Source organism: Aedes albopictus, chromosome 2, assembly GCF_035046485.1.
Source record: "Aedes albopictus strain Foshan chromosome 2, AalbF5, whole genome shotgun sequence".
NCBI classification, from domain to species: Eukaryota; Metazoa; Arthropoda; class Insecta; order Diptera; family Culicidae; genus Aedes; species Aedes albopictus.
Genome location: NC_085137.1, coordinates 334472420 through 334492152, shown reverse-complemented (window position 1 = coordinate 334492152; position 19733 = coordinate 334472420). Strand labels below are relative to the sequence as shown.

General features: G+C 39.0%; 1 protein-coding gene across 1 annotated transcript in view; it reads right to left on the bottom strand.

Moving 5' to 3' along the window:
- LOC109398004 (protein sprouty) overlaps positions 1-18744 on the bottom strand; it is a 54549-nt gene extending 35805 nt beyond the window's left edge. The window contains exon 1 of the mRNA XM_062852545.1: positions 16674-18744. The gene's annotated coding sequence lies outside the window, so the exon portion shown is untranslated. The remainder of the gene's footprint in view (positions 1-16673) is intronic.
- Positions 18745-19733: the final 989 nt, after the last annotated feature.

The window sequence follows — 19733 nt, the reverse complement described above, 5'->3', positions numbered from 1 at the left end:
TTAGTTTTCCAATTTACCAATAGGTCAAGGTTTCCTAGTCAAGATGGCTTTGCTAAACTCAAAAATGTCATGCAGAAGTTTTGGTCTAAATGGAAGATTCAAAGGTCAGCCTTGACCGATTGGTAAATTGTAAAACTAACTAAATGTTTAAAATTTTGTATTGATAGTTGAATAATTATATTTTAGAACCCTTGAAAAAGGTCCCATACGGACCGAAACGTCGAAAAAATCATAAACTAGTATTTTCGATTTCCCCAAAAGACTGCAAAGCCAACATTCCGAAGCAAAATCATCCCAGTCGCATCCCAACCAAGTATTTAGAAATCACAGATATTCTCACTTACATGTTATTGTCGGATTGCTGCGTGGTGCACAAAATGTTAAAAGATTAAATTCGAAGTTTGTTAAAAATGTAAGAGTGTTTTCCTGTGCAAGTTGTAATGAGGGCAACTTTTTTTGCGAATCCGTGACAAAGTCTGCATCTGGTTTATGTCGATATTGGTGCCTGGGCAATAGCGATCACTGGTATGATTTTTAATCATTTTTTTATGGTCCTTGGAAAATTGTTTTGAGGATTGTTGCCGGTCGGCTCCAGAGGTACGTTCTCTTACATTTGGGAAATTTGTTACCATAGAGATGCTTCGCGCTAACTTTCGTGAAAGTGTCTTAAATACAATACTGGAGATACAAACTTCACATAACATTGATGTTAGTCACTCACGTTGTTAGTTGATGTATTTATCAAGTACAATACATCAAACTTGTAGCATATTCACAACTAAAGAGAACTGAGGTAATGTACTTGGAAAGGCTTCGCGGTGCACCGAGATGCACGATCTTAAAACCCCTGATAAAGACCATTGACCACTGTGCTGCTGTCAAGTACACAATATGAGAATCATATTATTATTTACTGGTACAAAAAATCTGAACTCATAGCATTATAAAATGCTGTGAGTTCAGATTTTTTGTTAAGTACAGTCAGGACTCGTTATACACGGTGGATGGTACTTTACGCCCACCGCGATTTTTCGGCTGCCTTACACCCGATGTAAGGGGGTTCTCCAGTTAGCCTAGTGGTTAAGGCTATATGGATCGCCAATCCGGAGACGGCGGGTTCAATTCCCGTTCCGGTCGGGAAAACTTCCTCGACTCCCTGGGCATAGAGTATCATGGTATCATTGTACTTGCCTCACAATATACAAATTCATGCAATGGCAGGTAAAGAAAGCCCTTCAATTAATAACTGTGGAAGAGCTCAAAGAACACTAAGTTGAAGCGAGGCAGGCCAAGTCCTAATGGGGACGAGCCATAAAGAAGAAGAAGATATCCGATGTAGCTCATTTTTTGTGTGTGAACTGAATTGCTCGAAAGACAACAGATAAATTTGCTGTGGGCGTAAAGTGGGTGGCACCGTGTATAACGAATTCTAACTGTAGTCGAAAGCTCAACGTACAGGCTACAGTGAATTATGTTCAATATACCTCACTTAATAATGTAATGCCTAGGATGAGAAGGATGAGAAGAAGAGGGCGATGCACTGCCCAACAACTTTTTCAACCAATCACACTTCAGAGAATATGCCAACATCCGCTGATACCCACATTGCCATTGCATCCATTCTGTCGTCAACTTCAATCATGCACTTTTTATGTGATATCCACATTCATACTAGCCACACTACACCCACCCACTGCACTGGAAAATTAATTGCATTATCCAAGCACCTCCCTTGCAGAAATGTGCCGGAACTGGCGCATCCTGCGCTGCTGCACTGAGTGGTGGTGTCCCTTTTTTTTCTTGGCAGCTTCCACGTTCCACCGACCCACCTGAATGACCTCTGCCTTTGGTGGATATGGGCTGGACATCCCTTCGTCCTCATCAAGGTGGTAAGCTTTTTTTTTGGTTTTGTTCAGACCAGCCCAATTCATCGGACGGAGGAAAACTCGTGGCGTCAGCCAGCCTCCGCGCACGATATAACGACGGAGACAGCAATCCACCAACGCACGCCTCGCTCGAGCGGCGTCGCCGCCGGCGGCAGTAGCGGGGTGCGGCCCGAGCGAACGTGGGCGTGCGTTTTATCTGGAACCTCTAGGACGACGTGTGTAGGTGGAAGCCAATTTTGTTACACCAGAAGAGCGCACCATCAGCGGAGGTCGGAGCGAGGCGGAGGCGTGGAAGAAGCGGGTAGCCAAAATAGACAGCCTAAATTTTGGGGCTTTCGGTGCACACACGGTGTGTGGGTGTCTGTCTGTATGTGCCTTCAAGGATTGATTGATTCCATGAATGATGGAGGAGATCTTCTCCGGCAGTTCTGTGTGGGCTGCTGCTCTAGCTGAGAATGGAGGTCAGCTGGTTGGGGGATGGTTTGAATAAAATGCTCCAAGCGATGGTTACAAGTGGAACTTGGTGCTTCTGAGTATTGGCACTCCCTTTTTAGTAGCAATAGTACCGATGTTCTTGCAGGACCACGTGGAACCATCAGTGTAGCCAAAAGCGAAAGCCTGGAACTCTTTCTTTCCTGTTTTTTACATTTCGTGGACTAAGGCTGTGCATTTTCATCTCATTTACTAGCTCATTTACTAGCTTAATTATGGGCTCGATTTTACTGTTGTTTATAAGAACTTTACTCTGGAGAAAGATTCTCTTCTCTGCCGCGAAATTCGTGCAAGTTTCTATGATTTCGGGTTCGTACATCCGGTGTTACCCCTTCTTACACTAGCTGACCAAACACAGTTGTACAAGCTTGATCAAATTGCTTTTCAAATTAAACTAGTGCTATATAAAAGTTAGGGAGATGTCCTGTGTCAATAGATGGTAGATTGAAATCGGCATTATCATCAGAACTCTAAAGATGTGAAGGCTTTACAAAAAAATATTATAGTAGTAGTACTATCACAAAATGTCAAAAAATTTACAACAACATTTATTAACAAGCATTTTGAAATCACTAAGTTGAAAATACAGAAAAAACGAACCTGGTTTCATCTAGTTTTACAGCAATTTCAAAATATTATTTTAGTCATTGTAACAGCAATAAAGACCATCCCAAGTAACATTTTCATTGCTGATTGGTTTTCTTTGATTTTAGCAATAATTAAAACTCACTGTTTTATGACTGCTTTTATGAAAACCATTGATAAAATGTTTTATAGTATACTTGAAGATATCCATGAAGACAGATTTTAAGAGTAAACAAAACTTTCCGATATGTAAACCTTCTCGCAATAAATATTACCACAATAAAACTTTTAAAACTCTCAACAGATGGCGATCCGTTCTATTAGTAACGACATCTGTTGGTGGAAAAGCAGAACTACGACACTGCTAGGTTTAATGCGGTCATCATAAAAGTAAACTTGCTTTCGTTTTATTTTCGCTGATTATGGTTGTCGCCATATATTGAAGAATTAGCTAACGTGAATGGAAAATTGTTCATTTTGCTCAAATAAGCAATAAATTGATAGTTTGCCACCATTTTCATAACATGCTTACATAAATAAACTCTCTCTGCGGAGTTTTCTAGTAATTCGAGATAGTTTTATTAAATAAACAAATTGATTTATTTTATTCCAAGATGATAATATTCACTATTTTTGAAGCGCATTAATTTTATAATTCTGCAACCCCAATATTCACGGTAAAATTGAATGCGCATAAGCCTACCAACACAATAAATACTAGAATATTACTTTGAAATGACTATGACTTCTACTTACGAATGATGTATCGCTCTCAACTTTACGTGCCATCTAAGAAGTTTCTCTGCATCTTGAGCTGTCAAAGTTTTTGTTGAAAAAAAAACAACAACAATCGAGAATGGGAAATTTTTCAACTAGGTTTTAAAACGGTTTTATTGCTACTCTTAATGCGGTTTGCAAAAGCTCTCCGAGAGTGGTCCACTTAGCCGGAAGATGCTCTTAAAGAGGTTATCAAGAGGTTTTGATGTATAAAACAGTTTTATTGCAACTTTTATAAAATTGGTCATGAAGATCTCTTGTAGAGCCGAACAAAACTTAAAATGTTACTTGGGCAGTTGTATTTCAAAAGAAACCTTATCATCATACGCGCTAACTTGTGACGTAGTTGGGGGCGAGTCCTCTCAAAACTTATGAAATATCGACACAGTTCATCTTCTAATGTATGCATATTCACGTGAAAACTATTGTATTGGGCGAAAATAAAAATTGAAACTCGTCCAATTTTGGAGAACTTTGCCCCCCAACTGCATCCCAAGTTAGCGCCTATGTCGTTGTTACAAAAAGGTAAGATCTTAACTGCCCCACCTCGCATGTCAGTACAATGTCATTTCTAATGCTAATCATATTTTTTTCACTCACGAGGTCATTTAACACAAATTTGATATACTTCCCGCCTTTTATGCCACGAAAAGGGTATGCATAAAGTGCATAGGGTAAGAAATCTAATTTTGAACTAGTCAAATTTTAATCTAAATTTGAACCATTTCGAAATTAATTAAAATGACATACTTTATAAGGAGCTATTGTCCCGGAAAAGGTAGCAAACGACTTTCTGTAATAGAATATGACAGCATTTACTTACCTGTGAATGAAGTGGTTTCTTCATTGAAAATAAGCAAATGAAAAATCACTGTGATTTCATGATTACCTACCCTACATTTTTTTCAAATAATAGAAGTTATAGTACTAAAGGTAGGCACTTTGAAAAACATCGTGGGACTGACATGTGAAGAGGGGCAGTTATGATCTTACCTTTTTTATAAAGTTGCTCCATCCTGGGACAAACTTCGAGGACTGACAAGTTTAATCTGTGCCACAAATTAAATTCTTCAAAATTCATATTAAAACTACGATACAATAATATTTAGTTTCTAGCACTACAGCCATTGAAAAAAAATTGATATTTAAAAATGGATTGAAAACTTTAAAGTATTCTGTAAGCAACAGTAATTCCTAAAGGAGAAATCTTTGGAGGTATCATTGTGTAAGAAACCTTTACAAAATCCCCTGATTATATTGCAGGTAAAATTTTTAGAGACTCAAATTCCTGGAAGAACTCCTGAAGCAATTACCCGAGGAATCACAAGATGAAGTCTTACAGGTGTTCCTTAAGGAATCTTGTGAGTAATTTCTGTAGAAACTTCTAGAGGAGCTCCCGGATTAATCTCGTGAATTATTTCTGAAGGAATGCCTATTGAAATCTCAAAAAAAAATCGCTAGAGGAAGTCCTGAAAAAATACCAGGAGGAATTCCTATTGAAATTCCTGATAACATTTCAGATGAAATCCCTGGAAATCCACGGTAGAATTCCTGAAAAAAGTTCTGGAGGAATTTATGGAGCAACTGTCAGAAATGGCTTGCGAAATTCCAACATGAATTCTAGGAGAATTCCCACAAAGACAGTCTAAAAAAATCTGCAGTAATTCTAGAAAAAAATACAAGATAAATTCTCGCGCTTAGTATCATACGAGCGTATCTACAATGATCGATTTCTCTTCATCGATTTTCTCTTTGGTAAATAACTTGGCTGACAAATCATTTTTGGTTGATTTTGTTGTCTTGGATGCCTATCCTAGTCGTCCTTCGCCTAAGCACACAGAGAGATCATCCAAGTAGTGGTCTTATTTACCGGAATAATCCGAAGAGAAAATAGATGAAGAGAAATTGATCATTGTAGGTACGCCTGTATGATACTCAAAGCGAGAATTCGTTAACTGATTCTCGTTCCCAATAAAACGAAAAATTTACGTCTTATTTCCAGGCGTGCCTTTAAGGATTTCTCCGAGAATACCTGGGGCCGTTTATAAACCATACAGACTTTTAGAAGGAAGAGTGGAGGGGAGTTTTCCAATTTTTGTATAAACAAAAGTTTTCGAGGAATATTCCAGGAATATCTGCTGGGATTCGTATATGAATTTCTGTTGGAGTTCGTCCTAGTATTGCTCTGGGAATTCCTTTATGAATTCTTCGAGAAATTTTTATAAGAATACCTTCCGATATTTCCCTAAGAATTTCCCCAGGCATTTTTTCCTATGGTACCTCTAAAAGTTTTTTTTTGTAATTTCTTCAGAACTGCCTGCTGGGATTCACCCAGAAATTCTTGCTGGTATTCGCAGCAATTTTCCCAGGAAATCCAGGAAACAAGAATTCTTCTGGGGATATATCCAAAAAATTATGCAAAAATTTCTCCAATAATTCTCCCTAGAATTACGCCGTGGATTTATCCAGGGAATACCCGGGATTTATATTTCAGTATTAATTACTAAAATAATTTACAGGAATATCTCTTGGTATTGTTGAACGAAGTAATTTAAAACCTAGCGTCAAATGTTTGGGGGTGTCTCATTGAAATTGTTGATGAAATAGAGCGCACTTCAAATCAATGTAAGTAAAACAGTTTTTGAGTTTTGCCTGAAAATCAAGTTCTACAATTAAAAAAATATAGAATTTACTAAAATTCAAATAACTTCCGTTGCAGCATTTTTTTTTTATCTTTTTCCAGAAAGCTAAATATAATATGTATCGGCCATCCATAATTCTTGCGTCAGATTGATGGATGTCGAGATATTGGTGCCTTTGACTGAAATTCACCTTAATAAAAAAAAAACACCATTTTAACCATTTGTTTGTCGAATACATTAAACCATGGTTTCCCAAACTGTGGGTCGCGACCCCCCAGGGGGGTCACCGACCTTCATCCAGGGGGTCGCGAGGGACAGTAAAATATTTTATTGTAACAGACAACAAATGAGGAAATTTCTATGGGGGGTCGCGAAAACTACGTCTGCTGGCAAAAGGGGGTCGCGTGACCTGAAAGTTTGGGAACCTATGCATTAAACATTATAGTCTAAGAAAATTGGGCAAATGCTCTGTACGTAAGGATCCTGTTCGTACAGTTAATATAGTCCAGACACTCTCCTTAGTATAGATCTTGCTGAACACCCTTGCGGTAATCGCTTTGACAGCATGATCCTAAAGGATCATAGTACCAATATAGATCCATAGAAAAATGTATACAATTTTCTCCTTTTTTTTCGATTTTTTAATATATGAAGTGATCTGTGGATCAATAACTTTGAATTTTCGATGATTTACCGTGTGGTCATGTAAGAACTTCCAAGCCCAGGAGCTCCTTAAGATCAAATAATTTACGTTTCTTTGTTCTTTCCAGCACCACCGCGGCGCGCGTTTACTAAACATCAGCAAACCGCGCAGCGGCGGTAGATGCATACATACCTTGACAAAAGGTATCCAAGGTAGGTGTGCTTGCTGCTGCACAGCACAGCAATAAGCACTCCACACCGCGCGCGGCGCACACCGGACACCACGTTTAGTTGGTTAAAATGCACAACCTCAGCAACTTTAGCCACCCCGGACTAGAACAATTCAACACAATTCACTTTTTATGAGTTTCGTATTATACTCCGGTTGGTGGTGCTGCTTGGGGTCCGCGCTCCGGAGGGGAGGTTGTTGGCAATTCCGTTCACGGACAACCGCCGCCACCGTCGCTGCCGCGCCACCGCCACCACCGTTCATCGAGGAATTATTGAGCTAACGTCATCGATCGTCACACTTGTTTGTTCGACCAGCCAGCAGCAACCAACTCTTTGTGACACAATAACTGCTGATGTGTGTTACTTACTCTATTAGTTACCCACTGCACTGCACTGACTGCTGCTGTATGGAGAAAGAGGTGCAGCAAGGCAGCTCCATCGACAACGTGGATTACTTAGAGCAGAGCTGCACACCTTGGCCCACCTCTGCCGAGGATAAAACAAACGCCGCACGGCACGACGCGGCGTCGCGAGGTGCGCTGCGCTGCGCCTCGCAGGATTGTTGTGTGTAGGTAGGGGTTCTTTTATTAATCACAGTTAATTTATTTTCCTTTCATTACCGCGTGCAGCCTGGTACCTATGTACCTATGGACCTACGATGATAGGAGTCGATTGAAGTTGCTTGCGAGCGAATCGGGCCTCAGGCTCTGGCAGAGGGGTTCAAGAGTGCAGTTCGCCGCTGCTGGGCGCGGAGGGATTGGCAGTTAATAGACTGGCACGATTATATTGTTATTAGATAGATAGTCTGATGACGAGTGTTTTGCGTTGGGCTAGGACTAGGTGGGGATTCCTTTTGTTGCTGCTGGATGGATGGATTCGGTGCATCACCGGAGAATCAAGTTGGTTCTACAGGTGCACTCGATCAAACAAGGCATCAAATTAATTTAAGGCATGGGGTGTGGAATAGAACCATTTAGCTAGTGGTCCTATGTTTGGCAATATCCAATATAACTCAATTAATTTTATGCCAACTAATTCATTTGTTTCTTATACTCATATATTTCCGTTATGTGTCCGACATTTTTTTTTTGCTTTTTTCTACACCGTGTTTTTTAAATGGGCGCTGGGTACCCGGGTACCCTGTCGGCCACATAAGGGTTAAGAATGTAGTCCTTGAAACTGGTAACAGTTTCTAAAATTGCAGGCAGAATAACCTTGTAGATTGTTACAGACTCGGAGTTTTCTTACCCGAGACTACACTTGTTGTTAGGAAAACAAACATGCTTTACGTATCTAATTGCGTACTAACCTATCAAGGTCTGTTAAGTTCTGGTAATTCAAGGACTGACGTGAATTCTTATTGCAGAATATATTCTTTAATTTGACAGAATTTTGCGACTAGCCTGAAGCCTCGGGGTTTCCTCCATTGTCCTGGGACTAAACTCGAAGCAAGGCAGCACAGTGTCAATATACTATAATATAACGTCTAAAGTTGATGCAACCAAGCGAAATGTGCCGCATCACCTGCAGAATAAACAACATACAATCAATCACCTTACGACTCGTATTCACGCACCAATGTGCCAAAAATAACCTCAACACACACTGTAAATATCAAATACCCTTCCCGTAGTTATTGTGGAGATGCAGAGCGATTTCGGTTTCTGGTAGCATCAACCATCACACTCTTACATTACTTCTCCTTCCAAATTGACTGTTAGGACTTGACAGACGTTGTAATGATAAAAAATGTAGGAACTGCCAATACAATAGTTCACGAATGAGTGGAATGTCCCATGCCTTATTCATTTGGATCTTAGTTCAAGCTGGGCCAGATCAGATCAATCACGGAGGAGCAACCATTACTATGTACAATCAGTTTAAGCTAAGCTAAGCTTCAGTTTGATGTCATTATCTAACAATTCTAACTATCGGCGGAAATCATGGAAACCGTTTCGAGGAAGTTTTGAATAGATAGATACTTTTGATAGAATGTCTAGAACCAATTGTAACAAAATTTGGGAATGGGATTTTATTTTATTTGGCCATATGTGTGTTATTTCAGCTGAATTCCTCTACGAATGTAAAGTAGGTGTAACTGCATCTGTATTAATAAACGTCTAATCATGCAAGTTTTTTGACAACCATTATGTTTAATTTCCAGTAAATGACCATTACCCAAAGATTTCAGTAAGATTATCTTCAGTTTTCTGACAAAAAGTTTATGTGATGGGATCACAAAACAATCCATTTCGGAATAGCAAAAAAATCAAGTTTTCCCCCATATAGGGTACGAGTGCCTTTAGTAATCTCTCGCACCCATATTTATCCCATTCGAAAACAAGCGATGACACCGAGTTATTCCGTTCTTTTTGTTTTAATGCTCACTTCCAACGAAAAATACAAAAAATAAGAAACAAAACAAACAGCGCTTCAATCCTTTGTTTTTCGTAGGATGAAAATGGGAGCCACATGCTTAATAAAGGAAGCCTGTTATCCAATGGATTAAAAAACCATTTCACCACAGAATCCTACATGGAGATTTTCCAAGCACGTTCTATAGAAAATGCTCAAAGAAAATAAACCGCGTTTCTTGAGGAAGTTTATCTAGTGATACCGGGTGAGTTATTCCATGAATTTCAACGAAAAATCTCACAAAATTATTCAAAAACTCTGTAAAAAGTTTCCTTACCATCATTTCAACAGGGCGTAACTGCTTTTGAAAATAAAGACACCTTTCAAAGCCGCACAGCACACATAGTTCATTCCTCACACGTAAACCACCGTGGATTATTTTCCTGTCTAGTACTTGATGTGAAATATTTGCAAAGTACCGTAAACCGGGGTGAAATTTATCATTTGGGTACTATGTAATTGCATACCAGGAACTTCTAAGCGTCGCAATGATCTCAAACTTCTTACCTCATCTAGTCCATAGATGTCTAAAGAAGAGTTTAGACTTTAATACATTTAGAAAAAAAGTTAGTCTTGCCTTATTTTTTGTAGGAATTTGCAATGTATTTCTCTCTTCGCTAAAGTCATTGCTTCCAAACAATCGATTGCCACTAGGACTTCCCGTAATTTTATTGTTTTAACAATTTTGTGGAGCCTTGCTTGGAAAGTTATGAAGCTATTCTGCATATGTTAAAAAAAGTTCTTTTTTGATGTAAAAGTTATTTATTGTAACAGAAATCACTTATTTCAAAGGAGATTGCCTACATTTAGGCGTTAAGGGGGAAATTTCAAAATTTAATTTTGCATTTCAAGTGTCAAATTCACTAGTTGTAAGAGTTTTTACGCGTTATTCAGATTTAGAAGAGCCAAATTAAGTGGACAAGGAAATTTTTCTTTTTAACCAATGCTTAATTGTATACTGATCAATTTCGCCCCAAAGTGGCATCTTCAATTTTTTGAATTTTAAAGTAATTTATCTAAAAGTTTGAATTTGTTGAACAAAATTCTATCACATGGTGTTATGGAGATCCATTGGGTACTGACTTTCCAGAAATTCTTTTGGCAATATTTGAATTGTCACTAATATTATTCACAAAAGTTGTTTTAACCCTCCTTTGACATTAGGGTCATTTTTGACCCAAACCGTGCACTACGTCAGCGAGCTGCTGCCAACGTAATGCAAAAGGAAGGTTAAAGTGATCAATTTGACCCCGGATTACGGTATAAAATATGATCCACAACTTTGCGAGAAGGCATTCCACAATCAGTTACGCATTTTTGAAATGTTTGTGTCCAGTTGACTAAGTGTTCCATCCAGATTTTCCTGTAGCATTTCTTGTAGAAAATCGCTTCAATGACTCCAAAGCAATGTTTCAAAAAGGTATTATACTTCTTAATTGTTTTGAAAATAAAAACAACTTATCTGATTAGAATCTAAAACTAACCAAAAAATATGAAAACCCCCAAGGTTGCTTCAAATATACTGTAAAGGATTTTGATCCAGTAATGTGCATAGCTTCTATCATATTATTTATTGGAAAAAAAATAAATTTAAGTCTTTTAAAACGAAATTTGCGACTCAAAAGAAATAAAGGAAATTCCGGTTTTCGTCAAGAACATACACTATCAATGAACAAAATTTTCTATATTTTCATGGAAGTGGAATTGTAACCCTTCGTGTGTATACTTGGTACCAATTATATATTTTGGCTAAAACTTCCTCTCAGGGTGTCTACTAGAGTGTGCCTTGTTTTTCAAAAGTTGTTGGCCCCCGGAGTTCGTAAGTACCTATTTCCTGTATTCTGCCAAAGTATGCTCAAAGATTTGAAATTGGTCTTGCAGTTGAAAAACTATTGGCCTCTAAAGTTAAAATCTTTGGTACAAAGAGTAAAAAACTTAAGAAACTCGTATTTTCCGTCATTGTTGAAAACCATAATGTCCCATAAGTTTATTCCAAACTCAATTTTAAAGATAATTATACAAACAGATTGTAAATTTATTAAACAAAAATTCAACTTCGAAGCGTATGCGACACCTCTAAATCTCAAAACTTTTGGCACGAAGTCGGAGGTTCCTCTTTTTATGTGGCTTGAATCTATAAGGGTCGATTTCTGCACCTCGGCCTCACCGGCAAGCCAGGCTTACCCATAAGTTAAACCCGATTTAACGCTTGAGCCAGGGCGAAGAAATCGCCCCAAAGGCATACGCATTCCAGGTTTCAATAACTTTTGAAAATTAAGCCGCACCCTAGTACGTACTCGTGGGCAAATTTTGTACAAATCCACTTCTATTCGGCAGAGTTTAAAACTTAACACATAGAAATCAGAAATCTGTAGATTTATGTTATGTAAAGTCCTAAGCAATTTAAATAACAAAAGATTTTCTACAGTAAAAAAGCAGCTTCTGAAAGAATCTCCAGCGAAAATCTTCTATAAAATATGATGGGATTTCCAGCAAAGTATTTGATTTCCGTTAAATCTCTCACATTAAACTTTCCCAGAATTCCAAGGTCAATACTTTGGCAAAGATCGTCAAGAATGATTTGAAATATCTTCAAAAATTTGTTGTCAAATGCAAGAGATATTAAACAAAATCTAGAATTTTTTAGAAGCTGTTTCTGTCAGATCTGGGATGCAATGTAGCAATTTCTCTAGCAGTTTTTTTTTTCAAAGAACTTGAGCACAATTTACGAATATTGTACCAAAAAAAAATTTCCTGCAAATGTTTCATACAAATTCAATATTATTTTCCATCAGGAAGTACTCCATATGCTCTAAGATTCCCTATATCTCTTTGTTTCTCATGACAAATTTTACCTTGCATTCATCTCAAAATATGGTTTTTTCTTCGAAAATTATCCTAGAACTTCAAGGATTTGGTAAGATATTATTTCAGGAATTTCCATAGCAAAAAGTTCCAGAGTGTCCTGCTCAAATTTGTTTAGGTAAACTTCCAAAAATTTCATCAGTTTCCATAGTTTTATCTTTTTCAGAATTATTGATTAAAATCCACTTTTAGCTCTATCATATATTCTAATGATGTTCGTAGTAAAGCATAATTTCCCAAACTGTGGGCCACGACTCCCCAAGGGGGAAACCTTCTGCTGAGAGGTCGTGAGGCGCAATTTCACTTTCTAGTTATTGGTTTGATACATTGATATTCGTTACAACTGTTGATGCCTTAACTGGCATGGGCTCTTCTTTGACAGTCTTGATTGATTGATTTATCTGTATTATCCAGCCCTTGGTTGACAGTCTTTAACGTGGCATGAAAATATTCTACCTGAAAATCTTTAATTTTCGTTTAATAAAGGGGTTTCACATGTTTTTCCTTATGAGTCGTGAAAAGTATTTCCAGCAGCTTGTGGGTCGCTACCCGAAAACCCGACACGAATGCACCCTTCAGGTGTAAAGTGTTGTAAATACATTAACAAACAAACAACAGCTACCCGAAAAGTTGGGAACCTAAATAAATATGTTTATAATGATTGAACAGACATTAGGAATATGACAAATATCTCGTTTCTTATTCAGCTGCAAATTTTCACGATTTCTTTGAAAACTCTATAAATTTACCGAAAATTGTTCAGCTATCCGTCTCACTGTTCTTTAGTACTTATGGAAAACTAATCATAATTTACCACATTTTTATCTATCAAGTAAACTTTTTAAGAATACTTCCGGCAAGCTAGAATTTTTCTCACAAATCATACAGAAATTGCCTCAGTAATCTCTGTTTTTTAATATATTCTTAGCCACTTTACCTAATTTTTAGCTCTTTTGTCCATTGGGGCACTAAAAGAGCGGTTACAACTGACAGATGAACTTAGTTTGTACAGCGCTCAGTTGGTTGGTTTTAAGATCCCAGAATAACTATCAATGTCGAAAATCGATGGAAAAATTAAAAATAATTTCTGATCATTACGGTACATTGTGGATAGTTCTCCTTTCAGATTTTGAATATTCTTGAAAAGTACGAGTGCTTTTTCATTTTTGAAACTTTTTTTTTTAAAACTTACACATTCTCGAAACAAAATTGAAACAAAAATGAAACGAATTGCGTGAAACTGCCAGAATTATTGCTTGAAATCTAATAACACATTTTCTTCTATATTGTAGGACGTGAATATGGATCTCTTGAAGAAGTCAAAATTTATTAATTGATGGCGATATTCATTGTCGTTTATCAAATCCGAATCCTCAAAACTCATTATATTTCTACTAAAACTCCAAGTGATTTCTGGTGACAGTGACGACGATTCCTCGACTTCTGTTGAAGTGCTTTTAACTAGGGTACAATACTTTCTCCATCGCTTTGTTACTTCCCTGAGCAATCGGATGCGCCTGGTACTGGAACTATCTTGACAGAAATGGTTTGTACTATTTACAGTATACTCCCGCATTGTAGTCAGTCAATTACGAATATGGCCAAATTTTGCTTTGTAGTGTTCCTCAAAATCTTCTCCAAGTTTTCACTACTGGGCGATATCCCACAGTTGCTACTCAGTAAGACGTTTCAGAGTGAGACGGGTGCACAATCAGCTACGAATCGATGTCAGTATGTTTGCAACATTCCAACGCCGGTCTCTCCCTGAGTACAACGAGTACAACAGTAGCGGCGCGGTGACGATGCACTGGTGATACGCGGTGCCAAGGTTTCTAAAACTCATTAATAAAGAACCGTCGCTTCCGCGCTAAATGCGATCTCACCGCTGCTGTACCGCAAAACCACGTCTTCGTCGCTTGGTTGGGCGACCTGGCGGCGTGCGAAGCGGTTCTGAGAGCCTGCTGTACGCTTACAAAACAACAAGCTGGCGAAACAACGATCGGCGTCGGTCGTCGTAGATCTGGTGATCGCGCCAAACCCTGCGAGCTGTGTGTTTTACAATCTATAATTATAAGGAATCGTAATTGACATTTTTCATTCATAAAAGAATTCGAAACCCGCTCCGAGAGCTCAACTCACGACGCGATCGTGTGCTGCCGGCACACCACCCGCTCGCTCGATCGCGCAGCGCTAGCGCAAAGCTGGTTGACCTCCGCTGGCGACGACTCGATCAGAGTCCCGCTGCAACAGCAGCAGCAACCCCCTGCGCACTTTTGTGTTTAGCAGCACACAGAACAGAAAACAGAAACAAGCTTTGTTGTCGGAATTCTGCCTAGTTTTTTTTTCTCGGTAGCCAATTATCTCCACACAAAACACACCGTGATCTGAAACGGACGGAGTGATAGCAATCATCATCGTCGTCATTATTGTCATGATCGTCGTCATCGCATCATCGGCTAGGCGAGCACGATCGCGATCGCGATCGTGGAGACACACATTAGTGACTGGAAGCTTCTGATTCTGATATCGTGGTCGTACGGTAAGTCAAGCTATAAAGGTGGTTTTGCTCGATTGATTTACATTGCTATTCCTGTTTGACTCGTTCTTGGAACGATTCAAGATTTGTCCCATGATACGATACCTAGAACGATGGAGATCGGCACGGTACACTACTACTAGGAACCGTACACGTCTATCGTGATTCATCAATTCTTGAATGGTTTTTGATTCAGGGCATGTTTCTTATATTCTTTGTCTGATTGTATGATAACAGAGTGCATTCTAGATAAACACTCAGAATGAACCATGTTTCATCATAATCTAAAGAAAGCCACAGTCGATTAATTGCAACTTATATGAGAGTTGATCCATCAAAGGATAACGTAAGTATAAGCAGTGTCGTCTATTTATCTTATTTATTATCAGCTTTATTAGGAAGAGTTTCAGCCCGACGCTTGAGGAACAAACCATCAAACCAAAAGCCAGGTTTTCAGAGAATACTTTTGTTGGGTCTTATTTTGGTACATGTGTATCTTTTGAGAGTTAATAGGTGCAGATACTTTAACTGCGACAACCAGTCCCGAACGGTACAACTGATAGTAAATCATCACTGTTCTAGACGGTAATATTCGCAATATCTGTAAACTCTCATTCCATTGTTGTTTGTACCATGTCTGGTTGGCTTCATCGAAAACTCGGGATGATTCGCTCTGTTTGATCAGATTGCTTGCAAGAGGTGTGTGTACATATGCAACAACATTCCCAATTTTGTTTATCAAGTGCAAATGAAGACCAGACATTGTTTGCGATCGTACACGCTTACACATATTTGTGGTGAAGTAATGAAGAAAAAAAACGAGCAGTTCGGTGAACTTTTAGTTCAATGTCGTTGCAGTGGCGATGACTTGCATAGACTATCGCGAATTCGACTAAGTACCATCTCACGAGACGATATAAAACAGCTGATTCCTCATGTTAGGGATGGGAATTTGAAAGGATGGCCATCCAATACTATCTTCGAAGCATGGACCTTTATATTGAACATGCTGCTGTACATGAAACTATGACAACAGCAAACGAGTTAAGAAGTAGAGATATGAATTCTAAGGAATGACGTTGAAGAAAAAGTTGGATCATAGTTGGAACTTAGTCAGGATTCAGATGTAGGGTAAGTTTATTGTTTGCCATTCGTGAGGAAATGACACGAATGCCACAATAATTGTGAAGTGTAATAATAATTCGTGAGGAAGAAACGTGTTTTGAAGAGAATACTTTGAAAAAGAAAAAAAAAGTTATAGCATCGATCCGAAAATATTCCGATCACTACAATTTTATTTACAAAATTGAATTGTCCTATTTTCCAAAATCTGTACACATTTGATTAGTGCAACTAGCTAGTTACGTCCAAGCTACATCTCAGTTCAAAGCATTCCTTACAAATGAATTTTCTATTCTAAAAGATTATTTTTAAACTCAAAGACCACCGGACAGATCGGTTTTCAAAAAATACCAAACAAGTGCGCCTCTCCTCCATTTCTTATCTCTGAATGAAACTGGAGTAGCGCCCGCCGCAGTACCACAATCCCCACAAGAAAAAAAAAACAAAAATCTAATGTAACATAGCTGAGTGATCACTTACATAATCAATAAGCAATTAAACCGGGTGCTGCCAGGCTCGTGCGTTAATAATCCAATGCCGCTGCTGCTGCTGCTCGGGAATCTCTGGGAGTGCCACTACCAGTGTAGTAACTCTTGTTATTGCTGTTGATGCCGTTGATCGGTGCTTGTTTTGCGATTTCGCCGCTGTTATCGCCTCGGTAGATCCAATGTTAATCCTAGTTTTGCGCGAAAACACCAGATTCATGATTTGCCGGTCAGCCCGAAGATCTCTCTGGTTTTGCACACTTCCAAGAAAACAGAACTAAAAACTCTGCTTCTCTTGGCACTTCAGATTCGCTTCGGATGCACTTTTCTTCAGCTGATGCAATTTTCTAGCTTCTAGCTGACTTGGTATGTTGTTTTCACTGATTTTTGCAACTGATTTCTGACTTTGATCACTTGTGCTCACTTTTTTTACTTGCTTTCAACTCGCTTCTCTATTTCTGTGTATTATTATTGTTGAACTTTTTTTTTCTTTTGCATTTGCTCCGAATCCCGCACTCTTTCGAATTGTATTCACTGATCGTGCAGAAAACTTCTATTTTTTCGTATGACGACTTTTCCTTCTTCGCGTGTGCCTGTTGTTTTCATTCATGAAATCATTAGATCACTTTGAAGAAAAAATCTTTTTCTTACTTTTTTCGCTTTCTTTTTATTAACTTTGATTTTTCATTTATAGATATACAAACGTATTCGCATTTTGTGCTCTTCTTACATTTTCTTCATGCTCTTTTTTCGGTTGCCAGAAAAAAATATGAACGAAAATAAATCACTTTTCAAAATATTTTCTTCGCTCGCTGCTCGATGCTGTGGCCGTTGGCGTTTTTTCAGAGCTCTTTTCATGCTTTTGCTGAAGCTGGTGCTGGGGCCGCTTCTAGTAGTGCTGCTCCTACCGCTGACGACGACGACGACGTCGACGGTGATGTTGTCGACGATGTTGTTTTTCTGCTGCCGCTGATCTGACGACGATGACGGGGACCACGACGACGACGACCAACAAGAAGACGACCGCGACGTTGTTCGTCGTACATCTGCCGTCGTCGCGCTATGTCTGTGGTGCCTTGGTGCTACACCAGTGTGTGTACCGCGGCGCGTACTGTTCTGCATGAAAGTGCTGCCGCGTCGCAGCCCGCGTAATGAGATTTCTTCTATATGTGTCTCGTTCTCCACTGCTTATTGCACTCTACACGGTCAACTTTGTGAATTTTTCTTCGCTACGATCGTCGCTTCTACTAGCTACAGTCACATCACACATCGATACTGCAGCAATATCGCACAAACTTTATAACACCACCCAACAATCCACTGAAAGCTTGTTCGTCGTATCTCGAGCCCAACACTTCCTGGGTCAGAAGCTTCCAACAGTGCAACATCCCCCAGTATCTCGCCCCGAAAGACACGCACTCTATCTGGCTCGGGGTGGAAGATGCGTTCGCGATTAACTTTTCTTCCCGAAAATACTCTCTCTTCCAGCCTGTCTCGAAACTAATTCGCCGAAATTCGTTCACTGGTCGTGCTCTTCATAATAAATTTCTTACAGATCGCTCTAGTGCCACTCGCTTTCTCGCCTTGCGCCTTTCTACGGACCGTACGTACGTCGAATTCTCACTTTGCTGTGCGTTTCTCTCCCCCGAACAAACCGCGGTGTGTGCGCTATATGTGTGTATACACAATGGTAATTATAGTAATTTTTCTCCTTATTCACCCAAAAAAAATCTACGAAGCAACGGTTATGAATACAGTCCGTCTACGATCAAAGCTCTAAAACGACTGATAAATTATTTCGTTTCAATTCGTATATTTAGAAAACGTCATGCGCAGTCGGAGGGGAGGGCGTTTCCGACTTCGGGTTCGCTCGTTCGGCCATTCGGCTGCATCCGCTTTCCACAGTGTTGGTGACAGGAAAGCCCTATCCGTACACGTTGTACAATATGCACCGCCAGCAATGTTCGTGTCCGGGCTGCCTCAGTGTGTGTAACTCCATTCATTTTCCCCGTTGTGTGTTCGCAGTGATGCCACATTCAGAGGTTTATCTAGAGTTTCAAATAATTTTATACATTAGTGATTACAGATCAAAGTTTTAGAGACACGCCACAATAGAATAACTTAATGGTCGCAGTAGCATTATTTCCCCAATTATAAAAAAAGTTTCAAATCAGTAACAAATTTTGAAAACGACGTATAATCAATGCTACACCGTTGATTATACGTCGTTTTCAAAATTTGTTACTGAAATGATGTTTTCCTATTGATTGCAGTTGATGGAGTTGATATTGCAGACTACATCCCAAATTGGACTATCACACTTTTTTGGTACGCCTAAAAGGTATGATAAAAGTGCACATTTGCCTCGGATCGTCTCGACGTCTTCGGTGCACTTATTCCTCCATTTACAAGGAATAAGTGCACCGAAGACCTCAACTCAATCCGACGTGTCCCTGCGCTGCAATCACACTTTGAAGGTGTGTGCACACTATTGCGTCAGTCCAATTTGGGGTGCAGTCAGCAATACATACATTTAGGGTTTTGTCGTCGAACTTTTCAATTGATACCAATATGTTTTCGAAAGTAAATATGAACATGGAGTTCGTCAGTTAATAGGTTTGAAGCTCGTTTTAAATCGTTCATGATCAATTATAAAATTTTTAAAGATGGCAATCACTCAAAGGGGGGTTTCCCTCTTCCAAATTTTTAGTTAAAAATAAATAATAATTATAATAATAATAATTATAATTATTATAAAATTAAAACTTCTACGTTTCTAATCTTGGGGTGAAATTGATCAGCCAATCAGTAGGCTTTGAGAGCATTGAAAATCCTTATTTTTACTGAATGCAAAAACAGTACAACCACAGACAAACAGACGTAACACTTCGAACATTTTCCGATTCAAAACATAGTCACGCAAACATATTCGCCCAATGCTAAAAGGACTCAGTTTGGCCGACCATCAACTAGGTGGCGGTAGTGAGAACACGTCAAACTCGAACAAAAACGATGCGAGCGCCACGAGTGGGCAGTTGGCCAACTATCATATTTT